This window comes from Bombina bombina, chromosome 1 (genome assembly GCF_027579735.1).
Source record: "Bombina bombina isolate aBomBom1 chromosome 1, aBomBom1.pri, whole genome shotgun sequence".
NCBI classification, from domain to species: domain Eukaryota; kingdom Metazoa; phylum Chordata; class Amphibia; order Anura; family Bombinatoridae; genus Bombina; species Bombina bombina.
The window spans coordinates 1,484,143,274-1,484,167,625 of record NC_069499.1 but is presented as its reverse complement, the minus strand read 5'-3'; the positions used below and the strand labels follow the sequence as shown (position 1 = coordinate 1,484,167,625).

The 24,352-nt window shown below is 37.7% G+C and overlaps 1 protein-coding gene and 1 long non-coding RNA gene across 2 annotated transcripts in view; one reads left to right on the top strand and one right to left on the bottom strand.

Annotated features, from left to right (window-relative positions):
• The window catches only part of KCNJ16 (potassium inwardly rectifying channel subfamily J member 16), a 173,177-nt gene that overhangs the window by 43,216 nt on the left and 105,609 nt on the right, over window positions 1-24,352 (top strand). The window contains exon 2 of the mRNA XM_053707186.1: window positions 2,485-2,628. The gene's annotated coding sequence lies outside the window, so the exon portion shown is untranslated. The remainder of the gene's footprint in view (window positions 1-2,484; window positions 2,629-24,352) is intronic.
• LOC128653738 (uncharacterized) lies at window positions 12,694-15,942 on the bottom strand. The gene is made up of 2 exons (XR_008401390.1): window positions 15,838-15,942; window positions 12,694-12,895 (listed from the first exon to the last, which is right to left on the bottom strand). It is a non-coding gene; the product is annotated as an uncharacterized LOC128653738 (long non-coding RNA).

Sequence of the window (24,352 nt, the reverse complement as noted above, 5' to 3'; positions counted from 1 at the left end):
ACTGTGTCTTTATTTCAGGCTGCAAAGCAACAAAATGTGAATATTTTCAAGGGGGGGGGGGTTATTATTTTCAATACCCACTGCATTTAACCCCTTAAGGACCAAGGGCGTACAGGGTACGTCCTACAAAAAATGTCACTTAAGGACCAAGGACATACCCTGTATGTCCTCAGGCTGCTTTCATGTTATTACAGTGATATTGAGGCATCCTGCAATAAAAAAAATTAAGCATCCGATGCAGAAAGAGCCACTCTTATGTCCGTTGTGCAAGGAGGGAGGGGAAAGGGAGAGGGAGGGGAAATTGAATGTTTGTAAAGGGATCAGGGAGAGGGGTAGTGTATTGAGGGAGGGGTAATAAAGCTGATTACTTTTTTAATTTAGTTTAGGGTAGGGAAATTTTATTATTTTGGGGGGCTTTTTTATTTTATTAGGAGGCTTAGATTAGGTGTAATTAGCTTAAAATTCTTGTAATATTTTTTTTCTTTTTTGTAATTTAGTGGGGTTTTTTTTTTAATATAGTTTAGTTTATTTAATTGTATTTTAGTTTAGATAATTGTAGTTTATTTAATTAATTAATTTATTGATAGTGTAGTTATTTGTAACTTAGGTTAGGATTTATTTTACAGGTAATTTTGTAATTATTTTAACTAGGTAGCTATTAAATAGTTATTAACTATTTAATAACTATTGTACGTAGTTAAAATAAATACAAAGTTACCTGTAAAATAAATATAAACCCTAAAATAGTGACAATGTAATTATTAATTATATTGTAGCTATCTTAGGGTTTATTTTATAGGTAAGTATTTAGTTTTAAATAGGAATAATTAGTTAATAATATTAATATTATTTAGATTTATTTAAATAATAATTAAGTTAGGGGGTGTTAGGGTTAGACTTAGGTTTAGGGGGTAATATATTTAATATAGGTGGCGGCGGTGTAGGGGGATCAGATTAGGGGTTAATATATTTAATATAGGTGGCGGCGGTGTAGGGGGGTCAGATTAGGGGGTAATATATTTAATATTGGTGGCGGCGGTGTAGGGGGGTCAGATTAGGGGGTAATATATTTAATATAGGTGGCGGCGGGGTCTGGGAGTGACGGTTTAGGGGTTAAACACTTTATTAGGTATTGCGGTGGGGTATTGCGGTTGACAGGTAGATAGACATTGCGCATGCGTTAGGTGTTAGGTTTTATTTTGCAGGTAGTTTAGGGAGTTACGGTGCTCCAATACTCAGTGTAAGGCTTGCTACGCCTGCATTTTGTGGCGAGGTGAAAATGGAGTAAGATTTCTCCATTTTCGCCACGTAAGTCCTTACGCTGTATATTGGATACCAAATTGCGCGTGTTTTGTATATCACTCTATGGGCCAAAAAACTATGGCCGAAGAGTGAAATATACGAGCGTAACTTCTATGTTACGCCGTATATAGGATACCAAACCAGCGCAAATTTTGGCATCACCGGCTTTTGCGGGCGACGCTGCATATCGGATCGGGCCCCAGGTTTAGATTTTTAAGCCCAAATCAATAGAAAGGAAAACGTTAAGTATTCAGACATATTCCGAGACTACTGAGATTAATTAACAGACTTTTTTTGCAATTGGGATTTAGAATTGAATTGAATAAAACAAGCAAACAACTTACTTGTTTTCTTGGCAAATTAGTACTGTCTCACTGTAGCTCATGCCCTCTGTGTGATCAGAGTGCAATATTTTGAAACTTTAATTTTCATTCTGCCAGTTCTGAGCATGAGCAAATATGACTCCCTGTTTATCTAGTCTATTAGTTTAAATTTAAAATGATGGTAAACTTTAGCTAATCAAATGTCAAACCTATTTTTGCCATTAAAAAAGTATATGTGTACTCTTTTAATCAATACATGAAAAGTGTTAAATTCATGATTCAATGTTATGCCAGCCCACTATGTTACATTCCACTCTCGGTGGAAAACAGTTTCTTACTAGTGATTTACTTTAATTCTATGTTACTAACCCAAATCACAGTGTTAATTAACAGTAAAACTCATATTAAAGGAATAGTGAAGTGGAACAAATTGTATGTTCTAATTTTTGCATTACTCACCCCTGAAACGTTATGTGTTTAAGCCCTGCAAATGGGTTAAACACATAGATAAAGTCTCATTCAGGAGCTGCAGAAAATTACTGGTCCTGAGCAGGAAACATTTTGTATCCCAAACGACAGCTGCAGGTGCAAGACCCTGAGAGTTACAAGTTATGCTCAGCTTGGGAGCTACACTGATTGCAGCTTCTGAGTGGGAATTTAGCTACATTTTTAACCTCTTTACAGGAGTTAAACACAAAGATTTCCACAGTATGAAGGGAAAAATTATGTGACGTAAAGCCTATAATTTTTTGCACTGCAGTATCCCTTTAAAACCCTTGATTTTACTTGTAAGCTTTGTGCTGAAAACTAACCCATCTGTTACATTTTCAATAATTCCCACTTTTATTATTTTTTGCAGATATGCTTATAATGCTGTCATCCAATCAGAAGCAGTTTCAATATCTCTGATGCATCAGCCTTGGCTTGATTCTATATACAGAGTGACAATGTTTTGCAGTAAATGAGTGGACTGACACAAGAAAGTTGTACAGGTTGAAATAAAGTAAGTAACCTATACCATTGTTTAGCAAACTGAACTAGTATGAATAAGACCCTTAAAGGGACAGTCAACACTAAACGTGTTATTGTTTATAAAGATAAAAAGTACCTTTACTACCTATTCCCCAGCTTTGCACAACTAACATAGTTATAATAATATACTTTATAACATTTAAACCTCTAAATGTCTGCCTAAGCCACTACAGACAGCCTCTTATCACATGCTTTTCATTAACTTTTAACAGGAAATTGCTAGTTCATGTGGGCCCTATAGAAAACATTGTGCTCATGCCCGGGGAGTTATTTAAGAGTCAGCACAACACAGCACTTATTGGCTAAAATGAAAGTCAATAGATTAATAAATAAAAAGTCATGTGATCAGGGGGCTGTCAGAAGATGCTTAGATACAAGGTAATCACAGAGGTAAAAATGTATTAATATAACTGTGTTGGTTATGCAAAACTGGGGAATGGGTAATAAAGGGATTATCTATATTTTAAAACAAAAAAAAATTCTATTGTAAACTGTCCCTTTAACTCATGTACATCTATTTTAACTATTTTGAAAAAAAGCTCATTCTGTAGGAAGATCAGACTCTGCTAGCTAACTTGTCCAGTTCATTAACCAGTACTAACCAGCATTAACCAGTACTAACCAGTATTAACCAGTATTAACCAGTACTAACCAGCATTAACCAGTACTACAAGTCACTCACTTTCTTTCTACATTAATATAACTATTCAAGTTTTTTCATTTATGAGTTTGAGTAAACAAAACCAATAACTGAATATATTTTTCTTTTAAAAATGTTCTGTTCTAATGTGCAAGAGCATTGTATGATTTCACTATTTCTAGCATGATATATCTAAACCTTAAAAATGTAATTTTGACATCTATCATAGCTGAGTGGCAGACAAGCATATGCACAATGCCTGTGCACCATATTATTCATATTCCCCCAAGATTGGTATTCTCTGAAACATGTAAAAGCTACCAACCCTGGAGTTAAAGGGACATGAAACCCAATTTGATTTTTCTTTCATGATTTAGATTGATCACAATTTTAAAATGTTTCCAAATTGTGTCTATTAGCTACTTTACTTCATTCTCTTAGTATCATTTGTTTAAGGAGCAGCAATTAATTACTGGGAGCTAGCTAAAAGCCAATGACAAGAGGCATATATGTGCAGCCACCAATAAGCAGCTTTTAGGCATACCTAGGTATACTTTTCAACAAAGGAAACAAAGAAAAGCAAGACAAATTAGATAATAGAAAGAAATTGGAAAGTTATTTAAAATTGCAAGTTCTATCTGAATCATGGAAAAAAGGGGTTTAATGTCACTTTAGTTTACAAAGAGGCCTTGTGTTTCACACTATGACATAGACCAGCATTCACACTGCAGTTAAAGTTGCATAAATGTCAAACTAAAACATTCATTGTTAAGATAGAGAATGTGAATTTAAGAGACTTTCCAGATAATTATTTTATCTAATTTACTTCATTCTTTTAGTATTTGTTGAAAACATACCTATATAGGCTCAGAAACAGCAATATACTACTGTGAGCTAGCTGGTGATTGGTGGTCATGCACATATGCTCTTGTCATGGGCACTTTTATGTCCCTTAAAAATAATTAGATTATTATGTAAGCAGATTTTATCAAGTTGTTCTGTAAAGGGGCAGTAAACACCTTGAGATTTGTATATGTTTAGTTATGTGTAATGAAACAACTTTGCAGTATATAGGTAGCCCTCAGTTTAGGCCGGGGTTAGGTTCCAGAAGGAATGGTTGTTAATCGAAACCATTGTAAATTGAAACTCAGTTTATAATGTAAGTCAATGGGAAGTGAGAGAGTTAGGTTCCTGGCCCCTCTCGAAATTGTCATAAGTAACACCTAATACATTATTTTTAAAGCTTTGAAATGAAGACTTTGAATGCTAAACAGCATTTTAAACCTAATAAAATAATCACACAACACAGAATATATAATTAAACTAAGTTAAATGAACAAAAACATTTGCTAAACAGCATTATAAACCTAATATAATAATCACACAACACAGATTTTACTTGCATTTTTCTGCAAACAGTTCTTTCTATGCATTTCAATCTGGACTGATTTATAAACAGGAAGATCTTGTTCCTTTGAAATCTGCTCAATAGCTCAGGTCTAGTTACACAAATTAATTTCAGCTTGCTTGGCTTGCATATCTTTGCTGCAACACAAGCGGACAGCTCCACATACTGGCTATTTTAATCAATGCATTGCTTCTCAATGCTTTTCAATAGCAGTCACATGACTGAAAAAAAAGGTTGTTATTCTGAAACGGCTTAAATTGAACCGTTGTAAACCGAGGGCTACCTGTATTTGCATTATTCATTTTGTCCACTTTTCATGTATTTTAGCTCTGAAAGTTAAGAAATTTTTAATTCTCAGAAGTTACAATACACCTGCTGACTTTCTGGGCTAACTCTGCTACATATTGATCTCTAATTGGCTTTATCAGATAACAACTGCAAAACAATTCACTTTAAACTAAATTGATTACAGTGACTTGCCTTGTTTTCTGTAGACCACAGGTTTTCAAACCTATCCTCAGACCTCCCTAACAGGCCAGATTTTTAGGATTCCATTGGGAGAGAGTAGGTAGAATAACCATCGGCTAGATTACGAGTTGTGCATTAGGCTTAAAAAGCAGTGTTAAGAGGTCCTAACGCTGCTTTTTGACGCCCGCTGGTATTACGAGTCTTGAAGTTACAGGCTCACTGCTCACTTTTTTGGCCAGACTTGGAAATACCGCAAATCCACTTACGTAAATTGCATATCCTCTTTTTTCAATGGGACTTGCATTGCGCCAGTATTACGAATCTGCCAAAAAGTGAGCAGTAGACCCTCTCCTGTTAAGACTGGTACCGCATTTTAAAGTTAGTAGTTAAGAGTCTTACACTACAACGCCGTAGCATAAAACTCTTAACTTAAAGTGCTAAAAAGTACACTAACACCCATAAACTACCTATTAACCGAGGCCCTCCTGCAACGCAAACACAAAAAAAAATATTTTAACCCCTAATCTGCTGAACCGGACATCGTCGCCACAATAATAAATATATTAACCCCTAAACCGCGCACTCCCGCCTCGCAAACATTAGTTAAATATTATTAACCTCTAATCTGCCGGCCCTAACATCGCCGCCACCTACCTACATTTATTAACCCCTAAACTGCTGCCCCCAACGTCGCTGCCACTATATTAAAGTTATTAACCCCTAAACCTAAGTCTAACCCTAACCCTAGAATTCTATCAGCCAATCGGAATTAAGGTAGAAAAAATCCTATTGGCTGATGCAATCATCCAATAGGATTGAAGTTCAATCCTATTGGCTGATCCAATCAGCCAATAGGATTGAGCTGGCATTCTATTGGCTGTTCCAATCAGCCAATAGAATGCCAGCTCAATCCTATTGGCTGATTGCATCAGCCAATAGGATTTTTTCTACCTTAATTCCGTTTAGCTGCTAGAATTCTATCAGCCAATCGTAATTGAAGGGATACCATCTTGGATAACGTAATTTAAAGGAACCTTCATTCAGTGTTAGCCGTCGGATGAAGACGATGCTCCGCGTTGGATGTCTTGAAGATGGACCTGCTCCGTGCAGGATTGATGAAGATAGAAGTTGCCGTCTGGATGAAGACTTCTGCCCATATGGAGGACCACCTCTGCCGGCTTGGATGAAGACTTCTCCCAGCTTTGTTGAGGACTTTGGCCCGGTTGGATGAAGACTTCTCCCGGTAAGGTGATCTTCAAGGGGTTAGTGTTAGGTTTTTTAAGGGGGTATTGGGTGGGTTTTAGAGTAGGGTTGGTTGTGTGGGTGGTGGGTTTTAATGTTGTGGGGGGATTTGTAAATTTTTTTACAGGTAAAAGAGCTGATTACTTTGGGGCTATTTGTAATTTAGTGTAGGGTAGGGCTTTTTTATTTTGTTAGGGGGATTAGATTAGATGTAATTAGTTTAAAAATCTTGTAATTTGTTTATTATTTTCTGTAATTTAGTGGGGTTTTTTTGTACTTTAGCTAATTGTATTTAATTGTATTTAATTTAGGGAATTAATTTATAGTGTAGTGTTCGGTGTAATTGTAACTTAGGTTAGGTTTTATTTTACAGGTACTTTTGTATTTATTTTAGCTAGGTAGTTATTAAATTGTTAATAACTATTTAGTAACTATTCTACCTTGTTAAAATAAATACAAACTTGCCTGTGAAATAAAAATAAACCCTAAGATAGCTACAATGTAACTATTAGTTATATTGTAGCTAGCTTAGGGTTTATTTTACAGGCAAGTATTTAGTTTTAAACAGGAATAATTTAGTTAATGATAGGAATATTTATTTTGATTTCTTTTAATTATATTTAAGTTAGGGAGTGTTAGGGTTAGGGTTAGACTTAGGTTTAGGGGTTAATAACTTTAATATAGTTGCAGCGACGTTGGGGGGGCGGCAGATTAGGGGTTAATAAATGTAGGTAGGTGGCGGCGATGTTAGGGCCGGCAGATTAGGGTTTGACTTAGGTTTAGGGGTTAATAACTTTAATATAGTGGCGGAGACATTGGGGGCGGCAGATTAGGGGTTAATAAATGTAGGTAGGTGGCGGCGATGTTAGGGCCGGCAGATTAGGGATTAATAATATTTAACTAATGTTTGCAAGGTGGGAGTGTGGCGGTTTAGGGGTTAATATATTTATTATAATGGCGGCGACGTTGGGGATGGCAGATTAGGGATTAATAAGTGTAGGTAGGTGGTGGCGACATTGGGGACAGCAGAGTAGGGGTTAATATATATAATGTAGGTGTCAACGATGTTGGGGGCAGCAGATTCGGGGTTCATAAGTATAATGTAGGTGGCGGCGGTGTCTGGAGCGGCAGATTAGGGGTTAATAATTATAATGTAGGTGTCGGCGATGTCGGGGGCGGCAGATTAGGGGTTAATAAGTGTAAGATTAGGGGTGTTTAGACTTGGGGTTTATGTTAGGGTGTTAGGTGTAGACATAAAATGTATTTCCCCATAGGAATCAATGGGGCTGCATTAAGGAGTTTTACGCTGCTTTTTGGCAGGTGTTAGACTTCTTCAGCCGGCTCTCCCCGTTGATTCCTATGGGGATATCGTGCACAAGCATGTTACACCAGCTCACCGCTAACGTAAGCAGCGCTGCTATTGGAGTGCGGTAATAATGAGCAAAATTTTGCTCAATGCTCACTTCTTGTCTGGGTTGTAAAAACCCGCAATTCCAGCACTGTCTGTAAGTGAGCGGTGAGCATAAACTGCTCATTAGAACCGCACAGCCTCTAACGCAAAACTCGTAATCTAGGTGTATGTTTACTTATCAGCTGTGCTCAAGTTCAGATATCCTCAATATGTGTCCTATTAAGGAGACTTAAGTACATGAAAAAAGTGTGAGCAGCTGACAGTATTTGTCATTGCCACCACTACTGGAGAATATAAAGTTTATACAAATGTGAGCAGCTGACAGTATTTGTCATTGCCACCACTACTGGAGAATATAAAGTTTATACAAATGTGAGCAGGTGACAGTATTTGTCATTGCCACCACTACTGGAGAATATAAAGTTTATACAAATGTGAGCAGGTGACAGTATTTGTCATTGCCACCACTACTGGAGAATATAAAGTTTATACAAATGTGAGCAGGTGACAGTATTTGTCATTGCCACCACTACTGGAGAATATAAAGTTTATACAAGTGTGAGCAGCTGACAGTATTTGTCATTGCCAGTGGTTGCCACCACTACTGGAGATCTATTCCATGAATATACGAGCAATTTAACTCAAGGAATTGAGAATAGCGTATCAGGTGACCCTGAAATGCTGGGGCTCCAAACCTGCTTTCGACCTGCTGGAGCCCCTAGTGCGAACGCCGCTACCACTGTTATTGCCTGTAGCACCTGCTTGTCAATCTAAAAAAAAACAAAAAAAAAAACACGTTGGGTGTTTTATTATTTTATTTTTAGAATAACATTTTTTTTGTTTTGTTTGTTTTTTAAATTAGTTTATGACAATGCATATCATCTACTTTGCTGTTATACTCTAATAATGCATAAAGTATTTAGACAGAGTTTGCGATCATTTGAATGGATACCTACATACTGTATAGTGAATGTATTGTTGTGGAGATCTGAAAAATATACAGTTGAATATATGATAGAATATAACCATTCTATAAAGCTTTATGACCATAATAACCTCCCTTTCCATGTAAATTGTACAAGCTGTACCCAAGGGTCGATACTTGTCATCCATCTGATTACATCATTTGTTTTCTCATCTGCAAAACAAGATTGATTCTATCAGCCTTTCTCATGTCATACCCATGCCCTTTGGCATTTTAATATGTTGGAAAACCAGCCATAAGCAGTTCAGTCCAGATCTAGGCTCTACAGTGCATAAAAAAAACTAAATTCAAATTGCAGGCAGTTCCTTATCTCATTCTTTATCTGTCGTTAGAGTTCTTGTTTAACTCTAAACACAGTTTAATTGAAACTCTTTTCAACTGAAAGTTTCATTGCAGTGTGGTTGGTAAATAACTTTGTTGCATTTTATTGTCGCTAAACATTACCCTAAGTGTTCCATTAATCATTTAGAAACAAAGTAAAGAATTTAGATACATGGGAGCTTTCTTTTTAGAGAAATGTTTCGCCAATGTTTTTGTTGCTCAACAAAGAGTGTTACATTTTTACATATGAATGAAAAGATGTCTTCGAAGAATAGAAAAAAATTGATTTCATGATTCAAATAATCTTAAAAAACTATACAAATTTACTTCTATTATCAAATGTACATTGTTCTCTTGGTGTCCTTTGTTGAGAAGCAGGTAAGGAGGCCTGGAGCAATATATGGCAACAGTTTTATGTTATACATTCACGAAAACAGTAGGTGGCAGCAGTGTTTCCTTTCATATAATGCACACTACCTATCTAGATGTCTCTTCAACGAAAAATGTAATGAGAACAAAGTAAATTTGATAATAGAAGTAAATTGAAAGCTTTTTAACATTGTATTCTCCGTCTGAATCACAAATAGAATTTAAAAGGACACTAAACAATGAATAAATATCATGCACTCCCCTCTAAATATGAGTGCCGCCATTTTGGAAACTAGGTTACGCTGGAGGTATCTGAAGGAGAGTTGCTGCTCATAAGAAAACAGGTCAGCACTTCTAATGCAGTAGAAGGTAGATTTCAACATGGCTGCATCCATGACTAGAGGGAGGCGGAGAATTATTTAATATGCTTATAAAATGTATTTAGGGCTAGATTATAAGTGGAGCGGGATTTTGCACTCAAGTTTGTGCATTAAAACCGATAGCCGTACATTTTTTGTGATCAGAGATTTGCGTTTGTGTTACGAATTGAAAGTAAAAAGTTAGCGCTCTCACGTTTGCAAAGTTGTGGTAACAAATAAGCTTTGAAAAGTCATAAGCATGAAATCACATTCTCCATAGACTTCAATGAAGCCCACTTGTAAAATCAGCGCAAAACCGGTTGCCTCTCACTTGTAATCTAGCCCAATCACAGTTATTTAAAAGCGCAACATAAGAAGATAATATTGCATATTTCATAATTCAATGTTCTGTACGCAAATATATATTTATACCTATATATATATATATATACATGTTATATATATGTATATATATATATATATATATATATATATATAGGAATATCAATTTATAAATACATATAACATTTTCTGCTATGTGCAGAACATTGGAATGTGAAATATTTACAGTAAATACACAGTATAACAATTTATTAAATATGTATATTGCATAAATATGCTTTTTCATGTTTTCATCTACTTGACTGCAAAGGCTCCAATGCACTTATATATACAGTTGTAATCCCTCACAACATCACAAATTTGCAAAGCAGGTTGTCTCAAGCACACCTGATGCAACTAATTATTCATTAATTAGTTGCGCCAGGTGTGTTTGGGCTAGAACGCATTAAATACCTGAACTGACTAGGAGTTTGATGAGTCTCACGTCTTTGACTGAAGTCAAAAGAATGGCCCAAAAAAGTTAAGAGAAGATGTTATCGCCCTTTACAAACAAGTATCAGGATACAAAATGAAAGCGAAGGTACTGAATAGACCTAGAGACACCACTGGAAGCATACGGCTAGATTTAGAGTTCTGCGGCCAAAGGGGTGCGTTAGCTACGCGTGCTTTTTTTCCCCCGCACCTTTTAAATACTGCTGGTATTTAGAGTTCACAGAATGGCTGCGTTAGGATCCAAAAAAGGGAGCGTAGAGCATATTTACCGCCACTGCAACTCTCGATACCAGCGGTGCTTACGGACGCGGCCAGCTTCAAAAAAGTTTTTGTGCACGATTCCCCCCCCCCGATAGCAAGGATAACTTGCCACAAACTTGTAGCTAACTTTTGCTGTAAATCGGTATAATTTGCTGCAAGATTTCACTGGCAAATGTGTTTACTTGCATCATAATTGCAGCAAAAGTTCTAGTTGACACTTTTTCAACTTGCAGCAAGTTTACCTGGCAAGTCTCTAGCAAGAGCATTTCTGGCAAGTCAACTGCAAGAGCTCTGCAAGTCTCTTGTCAATTTCTGGCAAGTCAACTGCAAGAGCTCTGCAAGTTCGTTGTCAATTTCTGGCAAGTCAACTGCAAGAGCTCTGCAAGTGTCTAGTCAATTTCTGGCAAGTTAACAGCAAGAGCTCTGCAAGATAATTGCAAATTTCTGACAAGTCAATAGCAAGAGTTCTGCAAGTCTGCTGCAAATTTCTGACAAGTCAACAGCAATAGCCCTTCAAATCTGCAGCAAATTTATGACAATTTAACAGCAAGAGCCCTTCAAGTCTACTGCAAAATCTCTGCAAGTCTGTTACAAATCTCTAGCAAGTCAAAAGCAAGAATACTGCAAATCTTTAGCATATCTCTGGCACATATATCACAATTAAGAGCAGTGTCTGTCACAAGAGCACTACAAATGTACTATTATTTACATCAATCATATTTACAAATTAATAATAAAATGTTTTTTTCCTGCAAAAGTTTATCTATGTAAGTTGTTTGTATGAATTTAATTGATCTTAAAGTTGTATCCATGCATTATCTGAGGCAATATATATTCATATATAAAACTAATATTATGACAGGTAATATATTAAAGGGACACTAAACCCACATTTGTTCTTTCATGATTCAGACAAAGCATGCACTTTTAAGCAATTTTCTAATTTACTCCTATTATCAATTTGTTTCCGTTTTCTTCCTATTTTTATTCGAAAAAGCAGGAAAGTAAGTTCAAGAGCCCATTTTTGGTTCAGCACAAGGGTATCGCTTGATGATTGGTGGCTAAATGTAGCTACCAATATGTAAGCGCTACCCAGGTGCTAAAACAAAAATGGGCCAGCTCCTAATCTTACATTTCTGCTTTTTCAAATAAAGATAGCAAGAGAACAAAGAAAAATTGATAATAGGAGTACATTAGAAAATAGCATGCTCTATCTGAATCATAAAAGCAAAACAATGGGTTTAGTATCCCTTTAAGTTGAATACTTGATCTATTCTTATATTAGAGTTATATTATAACACTAATATCATTATCTCAGGTACAGTATGGCCCCTTTTTACAGCACACCCCTTTAAGGCATTCCACTTATAAATCAGTCTTCAGTTCTGCCCATGGTTATTATGTTTCATGTTTTTACCTCCCTTTCAGTCTTTTTTGGCCGTCATTTGAATTTATTATTTTCTTTATGAATATTTGTTTTACAGATATCTCCATATCTGTGCATATATAAAAAATAATTATTGTATATAACTAACTGCAATTGTTACCAGAAGTTAAACTAGGAAAATCATATTAATTTTTTATTGATTTCATACTTTTACTGATTTTAATAAAATTAGCATTTGCCTGTCTGGTAAATATGATCTGTTAACGTCAATACTGTATGAAGATAAAAATATTCACCAAAAAATCCTTTAGAAATAACTCCATAAAAACAACAGCATTGACTCTTACAAAAGTAATTTATACTTTTATTAGGCTTCAAATTATCCAGGTATTAAAACATTTTAAATATGACATTGTAATAAACCAGAGAATAACTTATAGTATAGGCCTAGGGTACAAGTATAATGCAGATGCACAATAATGTTGACAGAACAACAAAAATATAATATGATGTCCATCTGTATCTGTTCTATGATCTTGAATTTGGCACCGGCCTGTAAAAATAAAAACAAATATTATATAAACATGGGCATTCTGTGCTAATTGCTTAGTCTACAGCAGAACTTTAATTTGTAGAACTAAAAAAGTAAATCTGACAAAAAAATAACACGCCTTTATTTCAACTGTATTTTTAACTGGCATAAATTCTCATGTCAATGCAATTTCCATCTAGATATTAACATATTTGGCCACGGTCCTTCCTAATCAAACAGATCACAACCTGCCAATGGGATGCTTAGACCTATACTTTAACCCCTTAAAGACTAGCAACGTACCCTGTACATCACTCGTCTTTGAATAGGGAAGTGCTATTAAATGCGCGGTCTCTCCACCAGTGTTTAGGCCACGCTATTTACGATGACAAGAAGGGAGGGTATAATAGCGCAGTACCGCCACTTGTGGCGGGACACATGCTATTTAAAAAAATATAACCCTTAATGAGCAGCAGCATACATGGTACATCTCAGTCGTTAAAGGGTTACTATATTGAGACTTTTTTTCCTTAAGATATTTATATTTTACGTCTCTAGAAATAAATGTGGACTATTTGATACCCTATGTTGTAATTTAAATTTTTGGTTGTGTTCCTAGACTTTTGGAGATAAACGAGGGAAAGTCACAATGTGCAGTTTATTTCCTTTTCAATTGTGTTTTTTTCCTTTTACAATATATAAAGTAATGTGCTATCTAGATGTGTCATATTCTAAACCTCTTTAGTAAGACAGTATTCTATTTACTTCTGTGATACTCCCATGCTGTGTGAGGTGCTTGCTTATTTAAAGGGACATTAAACACTAAGAGCCAGATTACAAGTGAAGTGCTAAATATTGCTTGCGTGCAAGCAATATTAGTGCTCCATTGAGTAATACCAGCGCCCGCCAATATTAGCTGGTATTACAACTAAAGTGTAAAGTTACGCAAGCTCAGAATCTAAGTGCAGCAAAGGGGGTAAGTAGCTCAGCGATGCAGCAAATATAACACCCAACTCCGACCAACTTTACCCCCAAAATACTACCTAGTGCAATTATTTTATTAAAACATAAAAATAATAAAAAAAAATTAATAAAATACACTACACTGTATTTTGGGGGCATTTGGGGCATATTTATATAAAATTGACCAGAGATCTGATCTCTGGTTAATCTTATAAGCGCTAGTTGCTACCACAAGCATATAGTAGCAATAACCAGACACTTCTAATGGCTGGTTATTTATTGCATGCCTGCAAAAGGGCACATTTGCCCACTTGCGGGCGCGCAATAAATTAGCGCTCCACTTGTAATCTAGCCCTAAATAAATGCTAGATAGAATGAAGCATTGAAAGAAAAGATTAGTCTGTGAATAACATGTAGATGTATTTTTTTAAAGTTTTATTTGGTGTTTAAACATTAACAAACTAAGTGTAAAGTTTTAGTTTCAATAAAACAATGGGAGCTGCCATATTGTAACTTAGGTTACATTATCTGCTGTGGCCAATTAGGGACCGTTATAAATTTGTCACTAGAGTGTGCAGTCAATGGCTGTGTGAAATATAACAGTGCTCTGCACTTCCATTTCAGAATAGAATTACAGGAAAAGGGGACAAAATAAATAATGAAAGTTTATATATATATATATATATATATATATATATATATATACACACACACACACACACACACAGTTTATAATTTTATATTACCATCTCAAGGTGTTTATTGTCCCTTTAAAAGGGCCTTAATAGTAAAAAAAAATTACATCCTTTAATGTAAATTTAAGACTATTGACCCTGCACTACTGTGAGATTAACCCACACAAAGGCTTTAAACACACAGTGGAAGTATTGATTGGTACCTGCAGAGCACTGCTGGTCCAGAGCAAAAACTGCCAACTGCTGCTTATCTAATCAGAAATACTAGTTAAATGACTAGCGCTCATGATTGGATCAGCAGCACTTCCGCTCAGGATCAGCAGTGCTCTGTGGTTCCAAGCGGTACTTCTACTGTGTGTTTAACCCCTTTGTGGGTTAGTGCAGGGTTGATGGTCTTAAAATTAATTAAAACAAATTAGAGCATGTATTTTTTTTACTAATATGCTCTTTTAAAGAAATATATATTGTTTTATCTTAAGTTGCATGTTGCTGAAACACTGAAAATTGTAAAGGGAGTTTCATTTATTGTTCTTGTGACAGGGGCATGTCTTTGTTTGAAGAATGCTTCTTTTTAGACAAGATTTATAATTCATTAACATGTTAATTGATATTAGTTGATAGTGCAATAAAAATCCTGTCACAAAGAAGCACCACTATCAAAATGGAACATTCCTTTCAAAGGGTCAGCTCAATCCAAGCACAGAGAAAACTCCAACATGGCTGCTCTATTTATGATCATGGGAGGATCAGGGAAGTGAGTAAAACACTCCCCTGCTGTATTACATCCATATAAGCATGCTGTATAAACAGAAATAAAACACTCCCCTGCTGTATCACATCCATTTAAGCATGTTGTATAAACAGAAACAAACACTCCCCTGCTGTATCACATCCATATAAGCATGTTGTATAAACAGAAACAAACACTCCCCTGCTGTATCACATCCATATAAGCATGTGGTATACACAGAAAAAAACACTCCAATGCTGTATCACATCCATATAAGCATGTTGTATAAACAGAAATAAAACACTCCCCTGCTGTATCACATCCATATAAGCATGTTGTATAAACAAAAAAACACTCCCCTGCTGTATCACATCCATATAAGCATGTTGTATAAACAAAAAACCACTCCCCTGCTGTATCACATCCATATAAGCATGTTGTATAAACAGAAACAAACACTCCCCTGCTGTATCACATCCATATAAGCATGTTGTATAAACAAAAAAAACATAAAGGAATTTAAAAAGAAATGACTCAGTGGGGTGATTTAAACAAGAAAAAACGTAACTGCTTACCTGTGACCACAAACAATTCTTGTGTGGGATTGGTGAAGCTATCTCCTATGCATCTTCTCATTTCATGGTCAGTAATGTCTTTATAGACCCTTTGACATGTTTCTGTAATAGAAAACAACATCAAATAAATGAGTATACAGTTAGATATGCAAAATAATTAGATAAAGTCTGTTCAGCAATAGTCTGTCCTGTTACATGGGCATGATACACTTTGTGATTATAACGTGAATTATTTAATTATACATAATAAAACAACTTTGATTATACTTTCATTATTTTGTTCACTTTGCCTGAAATGTAATTGTTTATGCAAAAGTTTTTCAGTGGCCAAATTTCACCACCATTTTCCTTATTTGGAGGCGCTAATCCTGATGTACTTCATGTGACAGTCACTCTAGTCACATCATACTGTCAGTAGGCTTTTCCTCGTTTTATGTATGTTATCACAAAGTCACATCATACTGTCAGTATGCCTTTCCTTGTTTTATGTTAGCACAAAGTACATGCTAAAGCCAATTAGAAAGATATACAGACTATTGTTAATCATTTGAGGTCTGAAGCCTGCATTACCAATTTTCAGCATAGTAAAAACCCATATTATTCAGAGTTAAAGGAACATGAAACCCAATTTTCGTTATTTAGAAAGAGCATGTCATTTTAAACCACTTTCTAATTTACTTCTTTTACCTATTTTGCTTCATTTTCTTGATATCACTTGCTGAAAAGCATATCTGGATATCTGGATATGCTCAGTAGCTGCTGATTGGTTGATGCACATAGAGGCCTTGTGTGATTAGCTCACATATGTGCATTGCTATTTCTTCAACAAAGGATATCTAAAGAATTGAACAAATTAGATAATAGAAGTAAATTGGAAAGTTGTTTAAAATTGCATGCCCTGAGCTCCAGCCCCATACCTGCTGGCGGTAAATCTCTATGCGCCCAGCCCCCAGCCCTTGACTGTGGGCTGATGCACCTACATGGACAGGCAAGCAAAATCTGTTCCGGAACCCACGCCAGTGGCCCATCATCCCACTGGCCTTTGCTACCTCCATCTATCTGGACTCTTTCTCATGAACAACAAACATTTATCATATCTGCTTTTTTTGTGGGCCTGAACTTTGCCAAAATATTTAAACCCACCTAAGTTCTTAGGACCCTGTCGATTTGCTAAAGAATATCTGCACTGTCATTTCAGGACAAAACTCCCCCTGTGCGCCAGTCCCCCCATGACAACAAACTTTAAATGGATGGATAACTTGTCTACCAAACACGCCGCACTGCGGTGACCCTGCTGACGGTCTTTCCTCTGCTTTCAAACGGGTGTCTGCCGTATTGCTGCGGCTCTGCTAACACCTTACCTTTCCACCTGACCCACCGCTGTGGCTACGTCACCACCCTGCTGATCCACGGATCCGCCTGCCGCTGTGCTACGGCCCCACTGGCGTTCCGCTGCCACATCCTGCACTGCCGTGATCCCTCTGACGGCCCGTAGATCGGCTCCTCCCTGCTCCTCCCTCCCCCACCGGTGCTGCGTGGGAGGGAACGGGGCTCAAGCACGGAGCGGGACCTTGGTCCAGGGGCATCCCCTACAGACTGCCCTGCTGCACAAACGGGCGCTGCTGTCTCCTCCGGCTTCAGCGATCTGCAACCTGCCCTGAAGCCGGGTTACCTGCTGGAACACCTAAGCTGACGACGGACTCCTGGGGTGGCTGGATATCGCGCGATAGGGGGGGGTAAGTCTTTAAAACAGGCATCTTAAAGCTGATACACTCCGCGTTTTCTTCCTTCTTTTTTGATTAGAATTGCCAGTGATACTTGAAGGAAACACAGATACAAGGACCGACAGGGTCTGATCCTGAAATTGATTAAGGAGCAAGAAGCTCTTAAAAAGCACTCGGGGACTTAAATGGGATCTATACCACCCTGAAATTTCATATATTGGTACAACTGCTTAAATAACTGTAAAGAGATAAAATTCTATTGCATTACAAGCGATGATGGCATACTGAAGGAAATATATATATATGGACTGACAGGGTCTGACCCTGAAACTGATAAAGGAGCAGGAAGCTCTAAGAACACTTGTGGATTAAAGGGGACTTATATCACTTTAAAAACTTACATATATGTATAACTGCTTACAACCGCATAGAGTTAAATCCTATTGTACTATAAGAGTTGATCTTATATAGGCGGGCGGAATAGATCAAGATCCTAAACAGACAAAAGTTACAAATTCATACAAACTTCCAGGTTTATTCTGGTTACTTCTCTGGGAAAGGGGGGATAGTGTTGAAAGTATATGTCGAGTGTTCTATCTTAGAATATGCCTGCAACTATTAGTACCTAGGATCACTATACTGAAGGCTAAAACAGCCATAGATAACCTAGAAATATATGACTCGAAATGATCTCCTTACTCTACCTTCTTACACCATAGTTTAGACTCCCTAGGGCTGCGATTATACACATAAAATAAATTCTGAGCAGCCTACTGGCTGTACCCATTCTTGACCTCCCTCTCCCCTTGTTACCCCTGCTCTGAAATATAAGATTGCAGATTTAATGCTGAATGTTGTAAGCTGAGAATTTTTTGGGGTTTTCCCTCTCTTATTGTAGTTCTTGTTATATAAGATCTGTCCAGGCTCTAAGTTGCTGGTGCCACCTACTAGGACCACTTGGCTATGCCGGACAAATTTCTTAACTAGACAACACATAGAGCTCGCTATTCTCCAGTAAGGCTTCTTAAGACATAAAGTTACGAGCACAGCTAATAAAATAAACATTAGCTAAAACACTTAAAAGGAGCAACCCTGCCTTGTATTAGTGGCTCTCCTTCTAATATCCTTAAACCACATTTATAAGCCCTGGCGAGTGTGTCCTTACTCACCCCCTGGCCCCTAGGGAAATTCTTCTCCGGTGGCCTGCAATTGCACCATTCCCTCACCTTTTTTTTCTTTTTTTTTTTTTTTTTTTTTTCTTCTCCCCCTCTCTCACTAACTGAAAACAGGCTTAAAGTAAGAGCACGCACTTCCCTCACACTTTCCCCAATTTCCCCCACCCCTTTCCCCACTTTTCTCTCCTTATTGTTTAGCACTTTGATAATTCTCTAAACACGATTTTTTTCCTTTTCATTCACTGAAGCACCTCATGGACAAATTTTTTCACTCACATGCTAAGACTCCCTCGCCAGTCATGACTGCAAAACACAAAGACAGGAGAGCAAATAACACCATAGCAACCTTAGCTGAATCCCAAGAATCACAACCTACCACATCCTCCCTAACTGATGTTTCGGATATGCAAAATTTAGTCACTAGAATAACGGAAGCATTAGCCCCTAACTTTGAGGCATTAAAGTCAGAAATCAAACAAGATATCACTCTCCTATCTCAGGAAATTAGACAGTTTGCAGGCAGAATTAATGAAATTGAGCAGAGAGTTTCAGACCTTGAAGATCTCACTACATCACATAACACCAAGTTAGACTTAACTAAATACTCTTTAAATGTAATTCAGGCTAAACTTGAAGATATCGAGAATCGTGCCCGCAGAAATAATATACGCTTAATAGGGGTACCCGAGGATAAAAGATACGAGGATCTAAACTCCTTTATTTCCGAGTATTTACCTCAGCTTCTCAAACTCCCACCTAACTATCCTCCGATAGTAGTTGAGAGGGCACATAGGCTTGGCAGACCCTGGCTGGATAATAAAGGAAACCACAAACCTAGACCAGTAATCGCAAAACTCTTGAATTTTCAAGATAAGGTTACCTTGATGCAATTTTATCGTAAGAACCAACCAATTACCATGGGAGAATCGAAAATTCTTCTTTTTCAAGACTTTTCAGCTGAAACATCATCCAAAAGGAGGGTGTTAGCCCCCATGTGTACAAAATTGATCCAACAGGGCTACCAAGCCACCATAATCTATCCCGCAAAACTTAAAATTAAAGAAGCTGAGAACACATTTATTTTTAATACTCCTCAAGAAGTAGAACAACATCTGAAAGACTCCAACACTCCAGGCACATATCCACCAGGCTGAGGGGGGAGGAGAGAGAGAAAGAGGGGAAGGGGATTTCAGCTCCCGCTGACTTTTTCTACTCTTTTCTTTTTCTTTTTCCTTTTTCTTTCTTCTTCTTCTCAGCATGAGCAGGATTCTCTGTTTCAGGAAAGGAACGATAGATGGGGCTTTAAGCCCTCCTGGTTTTCCCTCCCCCCCCCCTTTTTTTTTTTTCTTTTTTTTTTTCTTCTTTCTCTTCTCTCTCTTTCTTTTTCCCTTTCCCTCTCCCTCCCTTCCCACCCGCACCGGTTACACCTGGACTCGGCCATATCATACAGTTAAAAATCCATGTTCAACTTTAAATTAGTTTCATGGAATGTGGGTGGGATCTCCACTCCAATTAAAAGGAAGGCCATTTTAACGCATCTGAGGAAAGTAGGGGCTGATATAGCATTCCTGCAGGAAACACATTTAACAACAGAAGAATCTCAGAAACTTAAATCCACATGGGTGAAAGAAATCTTCTTTTCCCCGGGAGAGCGTAGGAAAAGAGGGGTGGCGATCCTGATTGGGAAGAAAATTGGTCAAGTAGTTACTCACAGTGACATAGACCCAGATGGGAGATTTGTAATAATCAAAGCTAAAATCCACAAAACAATCTATACACTATGCAATGTTTATGCCCCTAACAAATTAGACCCCAGCTTTTGGCACAAGATCCAGGCCAAAATTCTCTCTGTTCAGGAGGGACACCTAATATTAGGGGGTGACTTCAATATGTCTCCACAGTGCCCATTGGACAGACTTAGAATCTCTGGTAAATCGCCTAAACAAAAACGGGACAATCTAGAAGCTAAATTAATAAAATCAATTACGCACAATCTAGCAATAAGAGATATCTGGAGGCTTCAAAACCCCGATGTCAGAGATTTCACCTGTCTGTCCAAGGCGCACAAAACAATGTCTAGAATCGATCTTTTTCTCATCAGTGACAGAATAAGGCTGACAGAGGCAAAAGCAGGCTTGTCTCCTATCTTTCTATCAGACCACGGCCCCATTTCGCTTGAGCTGCAGACCAGCTGCTATAATAAGAAACCAACACGCTTTTTATTTCCCTCCTTTCTTGCGAACGATCTGAAGTTTAAGAATTGGCTTAAACTCAAATTTGCGGATTACCTGGATCATAATCAAGACCACATAGATTCGCCCCTGCTTTTTTGGGAGGCTGCTAAGGCAGTCCTCCGGGGCGAAATTATAGCCTATAGCGCAGAGAGATCTAGGAAAATACGACAAAGGGAGAAAGAAATTACTAGCTCAGTGATCAACTCATACAACTCTTATTTACTTGAAAAATCACCTAGATGCTGGGCGAAATACATTCGGGCTAAAAACACAAGAGATACATTTACAATCTTCCAGGAAACGCAGAGGGATCTTAGATTCCAAGCTAGAATCTATAGATTTGGCAACAAATCTGGCAAATTATTGGCAAATTTGGTAAAAAGGGAAAGGAAAACATCTCTCATTGAAAAGATTCAAGAGGAGGGTAGTTTTCTTGATAAACCAGAAGCAATAGCGAAAGCTTTTACCAGCTACTATCAGAATCTTTATCTAAACAGAGCCTCAGATATTTCACAGGCATCCCAATTCTGGAGTCAAGTAACTTGTCCAAAAATATCAACGGAGTTGATTAACTCCCTAAATACACCAATTACCGAATCAGAGATAAACAAAACAATTAAAGATCTTGCCAATAATAAATCACCTGGACCAGATGGTCTCCCAAACGAGTTCTACAAAATTCTGAATCCTGAGATCACCCCCTATCTTAACAATTTATTTAACAGTATGTACATCAAAGGCAATCGGGTGGCCGCCTCTTTTTCCTCATCTAATACATTCTTAATTTTGAAGGGAGGGAAAGATCCCTCCCTCAAAGAATCATACAGGCCCATAGCTCTCCTGAACGGAGATTATAAGATATTCTGCTCTATCCTTGCTGATAGTCTCCAAGCTTCACTTGCCACGGTGATACATCCGGATCAGGCAGGGTTTCTCAGGGGTCGAAACTCCTCAGCTAAAATCAGAGAGGCCATACTGGTCACGGAGTACTTCAGGAAACTGGAGGCACTCGAGGGAGGGGGGGAGGGGGTGGCACCCGACCTGGCTATTCTCTCAATCAATGCAGAGAAAGCATTCGATTCGATACATTTTGACCATCTTTTTTCATCTCTGACAAATTTCGGTTTCAAAGGTAAATTCCTCGAATTCATTATGAATCTCTATAAAGAACCACATACTACTTTGATTGTCAACTCTATAGCATCCTCACAGATAACTCTTGAGAGGGGAACGCGCCAGGGATGCCCCCTCTCCCCCCTTCTTTTTGACATCTCAATCGAACCACTAGCAATTATGGTTAGGCAACAACTTCCAGGCATCAAGGTGGGGAAGCAAGTTATAAAAATTGCTTTATATGCGGATGACATTCTGCTATATCTTTCAGATACCAAATCCAGCATCCCCAAATTGTTAAACATCACTACTCAATTTGGGTCTTTTTCGGGGTACAGGATTAATGAAGCAAAATCGGAACTACTATGGCTGAGACAAAACAAAGACTCTCTTTATGATATCCCCTTTACCGTATCTAAAATATCTCTTAAATATCTCGGAATCTTAATCCCTTCATCCCAGGGGGACTTGTACAATCTTAATTTCTCCCCGATCTTTGAATTGATCAGGGAAAAACTTAAAAATTGGCAATCTCTCCCACTATCTTTATCTGGACGGATTGCTTTGTTTAAAATGATCTTGCTCCCAAAACTCCTAAACGTTCTTCAGAACGTCCCATTAATTCTCTTGGAGAAAGACATACGCTGCTTAAACGGCTCACTTAGCAAATTCCTTTGGCAGGAAAAAAGACCTAGGATATCCCTGAATAAACTTTTTCTATCAAAAGAGAGTGCTGGTCTTGCATTGCCGGATATCCGATCCTATAATTATACTTTTTTAGCTCGTGTGGTGGCCGACTGGTTATCCCAGAGTAACTATGTTACGAATCAGCCCCTGGAAGAAGATATGTGCAGCCCGTATCAGCTGATCGCGCTGGTTCATTGCCCACCCAAAGACCTGCCAGGTAGTATCAAAAAATTTAAATCTGTTTTCAATCCACTAAGGGCCTGGTGGAGAATAAGCAATTTATTATTCCTAAATGGGAAAATCTCTCACTATCTTCCAATACAGGGAAATCCGAAATTCCCCGCAGGAGTCAGTTCAGGAACCTTTAGGAAGTGGCAAGACCTAGGTCTGAGCAGGATAATACAACTTTGGGACCCAGAAAGGAACATTGTCAAATCCTTTGATGAGCTAAAAGGAGAGTTTCACATCAGTAATAAGGAATTCTTTGCATTCCTACAAGTTAGACACTTTCTACTCGAACTAGTGAACGAAGCGGGATGGAGCTGGAATATGGGAAAGCTGGAAGGCTGGATCACTCTGTTCAAGAACGGCATCAGGTCCATTTCCCCATGCTATCAGCTACTTATATCAGCCAAAGGTGCTGCAGAGCTAGAGAAAATTACCGCCCTATGGAATAGGTTATTACCACAATCAACCATTGATACAAAAACTATTCAAAGCTCAATTTGCAAAGTGGCTCAGGTTTCTCTCTCAGCCACATGGCGTTAGATGCACATTAAACTTCTTCACAATGCATATTTCACCCCTAAAAAAGGTGAGAAAATTCATTACGCCAGCTTCAACAAATGTCCAAAATGCTCACTCCCCGCAGTAGATATAATACATATGATTTGGAGCTGCCCCAGAATAAGACACCTTTGGCACAAATTAGAGTTCTGGATTAACAAAATTCTCAGGATCTCCCATCCGGGTCTTACACAGTTACTGATTGTCTTCGGCCATGGGGAACATAACCCAGAGAATAAATTGATATTTTTATCTATTTTAACAACCAGATATCTTATCTTCAAAAATGGAAGATGAGGGCGGTACCATCTATCTCAGAGATAAAGAATTGTCTGAGAAAACAATGCCTTTTAGAACAAAGGGACACTAACTTAGATAATGACCTAGACATTAGACGATTCTTTAGTAAATGGTCTGCCTTTATCAAGTCACTACCAGATACAGAAATACATGATCTTATATTCCCCTTTAGGAACTCGGAATTGGTCCTTCTGGGTGCTTGGTAGAGACCTGAAGGTGTTCTGACGCGGGTGGGCCCTTTTTTATTTCACATCCCATATTCCTTCTCCTTTTTCTCTCTCCCCTCCCTCTTCTACCCCCCCTTTTTTTTCTCCCCCTCACCTTTTTCCTTTCCCCTCCCCTTTTCCCCTCTTAATTTTTTTTTTTTTTTTTCTCTTCTTTTTCTCTTTTTTTTCTTTGTCTCTTTAACCAGTATAAATAAAATAGAAAAGACTCCAGCTTAGTGCACAAATTTTAGGTTGTGGGGACCAATTTATTAAGATAAAATGAAGTTATT